The sequence below is a fragment of the Nannospalax galili genome, unplaced genomic scaffold (genome assembly GCF_000622305.1).
Source record: "Nannospalax galili isolate Female #2095 unplaced genomic scaffold, S.galili_v1.0 scaffold1189, whole genome shotgun sequence".
NCBI classification, from domain to species: domain Eukaryota; kingdom Metazoa; phylum Chordata; class Mammalia; order Rodentia; family Spalacidae; genus Nannospalax; species Nannospalax galili.
In genome coordinates this window covers 528,798-534,921 of record NW_008360313.1, presented here as the reverse complement: position 1 = coordinate 534,921, position 6,124 = coordinate 528,798, and the positions used below count along the sequence as shown (strand labels likewise).

At 41.4% G+C, this 6,124-nt stretch overlaps 1 pseudogene; it reads right to left on the bottom strand.

Moving 5' to 3' along the window:
* Window positions 1–6,124, bottom strand: part of LOC103727119 — a 10,278-nt pseudogene that overhangs the window by 3,392 nt on the left and 762 nt on the right.

Sequence of the window (6,124 nt, the reverse complement as noted above, 5' to 3'; positions counted from 1 at the left end):
TTTTTTCCTGAAAATATAAAGATACCCTCCTATGTTTTCATCTTAAACCTTTACAGTTTTAGCTTTTATATCTGGTCTATGATCCATATGAGACTAACTTTTGTGTGTGAGATGGGGATCAAGGTTCGTTTTCATATGGATATCAGCTATTTTAAAACTGTTGAAGAGATTTTTCACTTTAAATTGAATTATTTTAGTGTGATTATGAAAATCATTTGACTGTAGATGTTTCTACTGAGGATCCACTATTCTGTTCTGTTTTCTGTCTTTTTACCAATAATACCAAATGTCATGATTTTTATAGTTTCAAAAGGCTTTGAAGTGGGAGTAATGAGTCTTTCAAACTTGTTCATTTTAAAATAGTTTCATATATTTTAGGTCCTTTAATTTTCATATACATATTATAGTTACCTTACTAGTATATGAAAACCCTGCTAAAACTTTTGTATGTGTCTCTTTGTGTTGTATGCATATGCATATTTGCATGTATGTGGGCATGTGTGTATTCACATGTGTGTGGAGGCCCAAGGCTGAAGTTGGGAGTCTTCCTTGCTAGTGCTCCACCTTATCCATTTCTCCCTAGCCAGTTTGCTCTGGGGATCCCCTGTCTCTACCTTCAGGGAGCTGGAATTACAGGTGGCCACCACACCCACCTTGCATTTATGTGTTAGGTATCTGAATCTTGTCCTCAAGGTCCTCACGCTCATACAGGTAACGCTTTTTCTGCTGAGCAGCCTCCCCATCACCCTACTATAATTTTGATTGAGATTGTATTGGTCCTAGATTAATATGACAGGGTGGAGGAAATGAATTAAGTTTTTGTTGTTGTTATAATTTTAAAAGTAGGTTCTTTTGAGGTAATTTTACAATGTAGTTTATTTGGGCTATTACTTTGGTCTGAGGTCCGAAGACCAAATTAGCAAGAAGATACAGGTAGTAGGATAGGAGACCTAGCCAAGCTGATTTTTAAAAAGACTCACTCCAGAGGTAAACCATTAATTGATAAACTATTAATATGAGGGGATTAATGCATTTATGAGGGCAAAGTCTAAACTACCTTCTGAAGGTCCTACCTTTAAATGTCTCATATTGGTAAACTTTGACATGAATTTTGTGGTGATAAATGGGAGCTAAAGAAGATTCTCAAGTTTCTTTTTTAAAAAAAAAACTTTCAGAGTTGTTTGAAAATTTCATACATTTACAAAATGAATTTTGATTATTTTAGCCTCCCTCTAATCTCCATCCTCCCATTACCCCTTCTTACTTGTCATTTTCCCACATTTACAACAGTTTTTGGATTTTGTTGTTACTTTTGTTTTTTTGAGAACCATTGGGTTTATCTGAATGGCTATGGGCTTGAAATTACCCACAGGCACCTGGTGGGATCCTCAGTGGGTAGACAACTGAAGAAGATATTTTTAATTTTTTAATTAAAATTTTTTTTTAACTTCCCAGGCTCTGATTTCATCTCTAGAAGTTCAGTTAGGTGATGTACATTTCTGTAGGACGGTGCACTGGGGCTGTAGAAGAGTAATAGAAAAATGATGGCAAACCTCTTGATGCCTGGGAATGGGAAAGGTCCGACGTGAAGGCCTGGGTGCCCAGGACCACGTGTGGAATCAGGATCACAGCTGGCCATCAAGGGAGGTGGGATGTCCAGAACCAGAATCAGTTCTCCCAAGACTAGAAACTACAAATGACAGAAACATCCCATGTCCTCAGCATAACTCCAACACAAAGGCAAAGCCACTGTCATGCACAACCTGAGACCTCAGGGGAGGGGTTGTGGGAAATGTAGCCACTCAGAGAAGGCTGAAACTGATGCTCAACATTGAGAAGTTCACTATCCTCCAATGTGCTTCACCATCAGAGGAATGTGGAACCATGGCTCACAGTTGGGAACTGAAGCTCCAGGTTCACAGGAGGGGTCCACAGCTCTAGGTTCATAGGAGGACAACATAGCTCCAGATCACAGGAGGACAACACAGTTCCTCCCAGGTTCATGGGAGGAGACCACAGCTCCAGCTCACAGGAGGGGACCACAGGAACATCTCCAGTTTAGGGAACCACAGCTCTGGCTCATGGGAGGGGACCACTCTAGGTTCACAGGAGGTTGACCACAGCTATGACTGACAGAAGGAGACTACAGATTGAGTTCACAGGAGACCACAGCTCCAACTCACAGGAGGGGACCATAGCCATTGGGACAACACCTCAAGGTTCATAGGAGGGGACCACAGCTCCAGGTTCACAGGAGAGAACCACAGCTCTAGGTTCATAAGAGGGGACCACAGCTTCAACTTATGGGAGGGGACAACATTTTCAGGCTCATGAGAAGGGACAACAACTCCAGGCTCATGGGAGGGGACTACAGTCTCAGCCTCATGGGAGGGGACTTACAGCCTCAGACTCATGGGAGGGGAACAGATACTCAAGCTCATGTGAGAAAACCACAGCTCCAGGGTCACAGGAGAATTCATCATTTTAATCACTGGTTCTTAATATTTTCCTGTCTCCATCACTCTGTTCACATGACTATAATTGTGTTTAAGAAAGAACATTTTGATTTCTGTTGAACAAACAGGGGCAACAGTTACTCACTGCCTTGAATTTCTCACTAGAGGGACATCAGTGTTGGAGAAAACCACTTTCCACTTTTGCTCATGAACAGATCATCAAGTGTTTTCTTTTCCATGGTCATGTGTCTGGTTGGCTTTTTTGGTATCTGCTATTTTCACATCTTCTTCCGTGGTCAGAGGAAATAAGTAATGAGACACCTCACCAGAATCGCATTCTAAGTCCTCCCACAGCCTGTCACACCAGCTCCTTTCCATACCAAGATCCACCACTGCTACTATTTCTCTGCTACTCAGGGATATGCCACCACCGTCATGATTATCCCAGTTTTCTTTCTTACTTGCCTGTTGGGATAAGTCAAGAGTGCCTGGAATGGAGAGCATGGCTGCCAGGCTGGATACTTCCTAGTGAGGGCAGCAGGGAGCTGGCCTACTCCATTCTAGGGACACTGTCTCTTACCCAGCAACCCCCAAGCAAAACCATTAAGCCTCTAATCCTTTAATACTAACCGGGTCCCTTGTAGATTATGTGACTGGGGGACAGGACAAAGGCGACATAGCCTTAGTGGCCCCCTCCCTCCCCCCACCTGCCTGCCCAACAAAAACCCAACCCCACCTTTTTGCCCATGAAACTTTCCTATATAAACCTCTGCTTCTGCCATAATAAATGAGCTGTCCACTGACACAGCCTCCGGGAGGTGTTTTCTCCTGTCGTACTCACCCCACCCAAGGCCTCCCTCCCCCCACCAGTGTCTCTCCTAGCCCCGACCTTCTGCTATGGGGACCACTGTGCAAAGGTCTCCCAATGGCAGCGGGGTTCAGGCTGAAAGGGGGACAGCAGCTGGTGCCCAACGTGAAGCTAGAAGGGTGGTTTCTGGGACACACAGGAGGAGGGTGAGTACTCCCCAACAGAGGGACATTGGCTACTAAGCCTTGGCCATCCTGCCCTGAGGATCGGCATTCTCTCCTTTCCTCCTTTTTACTTTTGGTTTGTGCCTTTGAGAGGGACCATTCAAGATGCCTTTGAGAGGAACTTTTCAAGATGAAAGAGCAATTGAAGCTTTCTGTTCAGGACCACTCCTTGATGTTAGCTGAAGGCTCCTAGTCCTTTGAACAGACCCCCCCGCCCCAACTGCCCTCCAGGTGTCAGCAAAGACCTCCTATATATATGTCTCTTTACTACAATACCTGGTAACACAAAGACCAGTTAAAAACCATTAGGGTGGTCACCGGTTCTCTGAAATTTGTGGTCAGGCTTGCGCTCTTGACTAGTTAGGAATGCCCTGTGACGCCTGGGTCTCGGGAATGTTCTTCTAGGACTCAGCATTTCACCCCTGTTTCCTTTCCTTTCATGGGCAACACCCCTAAAAACTTGAGGGATCCCCCAAAATTCTAATAGCTTATTTATTTGATGGTCATGCAGGGATTTTTCAAGCACACACTGAATTTGGCTCTTAAGGGAGCAGGTGAACTTCCTTATCCATTTTGTTATCTTGCCTTGGGGCATTCAGGTTTAGGCTGAAGTGGCTGGATGGCTTTGGTGAAACATTTAAAGAATTTAAGGTGGCTTGCTCCATGGACAAACGGAAAAAAGATCTTAAAAGCCATCTTTTTTCCTAAAATTTTCTCAGGCAGAGGGGCTCAAAATTTTGATCTTAGGCCCTATTGGACACCAAACAAACTGTACTCAGACCTGTACTCAGGTCCTGAGGCAGCTGCTTTTCTAACTAGATCTATGCATTTTAAATTTCAATGTACATGGAAAGTCTGGGGCCATGCTCGAGACATATGCTTTCAGAGCAACAACCCAGTGATTTATGTGCTGGACATAACACCCTGTTTCTTCTGCTGCCTTCACGAGTTTCTTTTCCAGCATAGCTCATATCTAGAAATGAAGAGATCCGGAGAACTTTGCTTGGCATTACAGCTACTATGATTGGTGAGAGACAAATTCCTTTGCTTTGTTTTTTTCTTTTTGGGGCCTATATATATTTATTGAAGGCACTTTCTCCTGTTATATCAAGTCTAAGTTAACTGGGGTGCTTTGTAAAAGTAAAAATGGTTGCTGTCTACATTTAATCTGTGAGACATGTGACTCCCACAGGGCTTGTATCCTGGTGGGGGATGGGATTTTTCAGACTAAGAAAGTGATGCCAGATCTCCACAATGGGAGTTTAAGTTTTAACATTGTTTGGGCCTGTTTCTAAAGGGGATTACTTTGAGTTTTAACTTCTTGTATGGTATATTTACTGGTTTTTACATTGTTTAAAATGTTTACAGATTTTTAAAAGGAATTATTTTTAGGTTTTTGACATTGTTTGCATAACATCTTTATCTGGTAATATTAAAGGAATTATTTTGGATTTTAGCATCTTTTATATAGTATTTGCTAATTTCTAAAAATGACTATTTAAAATTCTTACTGTCTTACATAAAATATTTGTCAGTTTCTAAAGGGAACTTAAAGTTTTTCTAGCCATATGCCTTCAAGACTATCCAGGTACAAAGGGAGCTGACACTTTGTGATGGCTAGAACTAAAAAGCTCATGGAAATTTACTGTATTCCATGGCCAAACCTTACAAAGACAAGCTTCTACCAACACATAGTTACAACAATGGGAGGTTAAAAGGGATAGCCTACTTGGGTGGGAGGCTTAAGATGCAGATCCCACTGGCCTTAATCCCTCCCTTTTCTGCATTGTGATTCTAAGCCTGTTTTTCTTGGAAATAGAGTATTTCCCTCTCTGATGCTCAGATGCTCTATGCTTGCTTTTGTTCCTGCCCCATCATTCCGTGGCTACTTTCTAGTTACGAAGTCATGGACAGACTAAAGGAAAAGAGTATTGTGATATTGTCTCTTTGTAAGTTCCTTTAGGTACCATTGTTTTCTGTGTTCTTTATTCTCTAGGTTATGGGTACTTGATCCAAGATTATGTATAATACATTATGATATGTTTTTTTCAATCCAGACTGACAAACCTCTTCAATGGAATTCAGCATGTGAGTTAACAGTCTTGCCTTAGTTTAAGGTAAAATATAAATAATTTAAAACTCTTAGACTAAAGAAAAACAAATGCCTTTTTGTATTAATTATATTGGTAAATTGTCACATGCTGTTTGAGCTCACTGAGATGCTGACTCTGGAGATGGAATTGGCCTTCCCACTTCAGACTCAAGCCCATTATCTCAAGATGTGTTCTCCAAGACTCTTTTCCAGGTTCAGGCTAGCCCCCCCCAACCCTGTGACAAGAAAAACGAGAACAACAAAACAGCCTAAGAGTAAAGACATTGAATGGTTAAAAACAGCTAAATTGTAAAATAATTTCAAAAGAGGGTATTATTGTCTATATTAAAAGTAGTTAATGGGATTCTCTATTTGGTCACAATACTGACTAATGTAAATGTATAAAAAATACAAAGATAAATTTAGCTAATTAATAAAAAAAAACAACAAAAAATATTTTTTCAGAGAGGATCTTCTGCCTACAATTCCTCAGTCAGTAACTAAAGCATAGCAGTTTTCTTTCTTTCTTTCTTTCTTTCTTTCT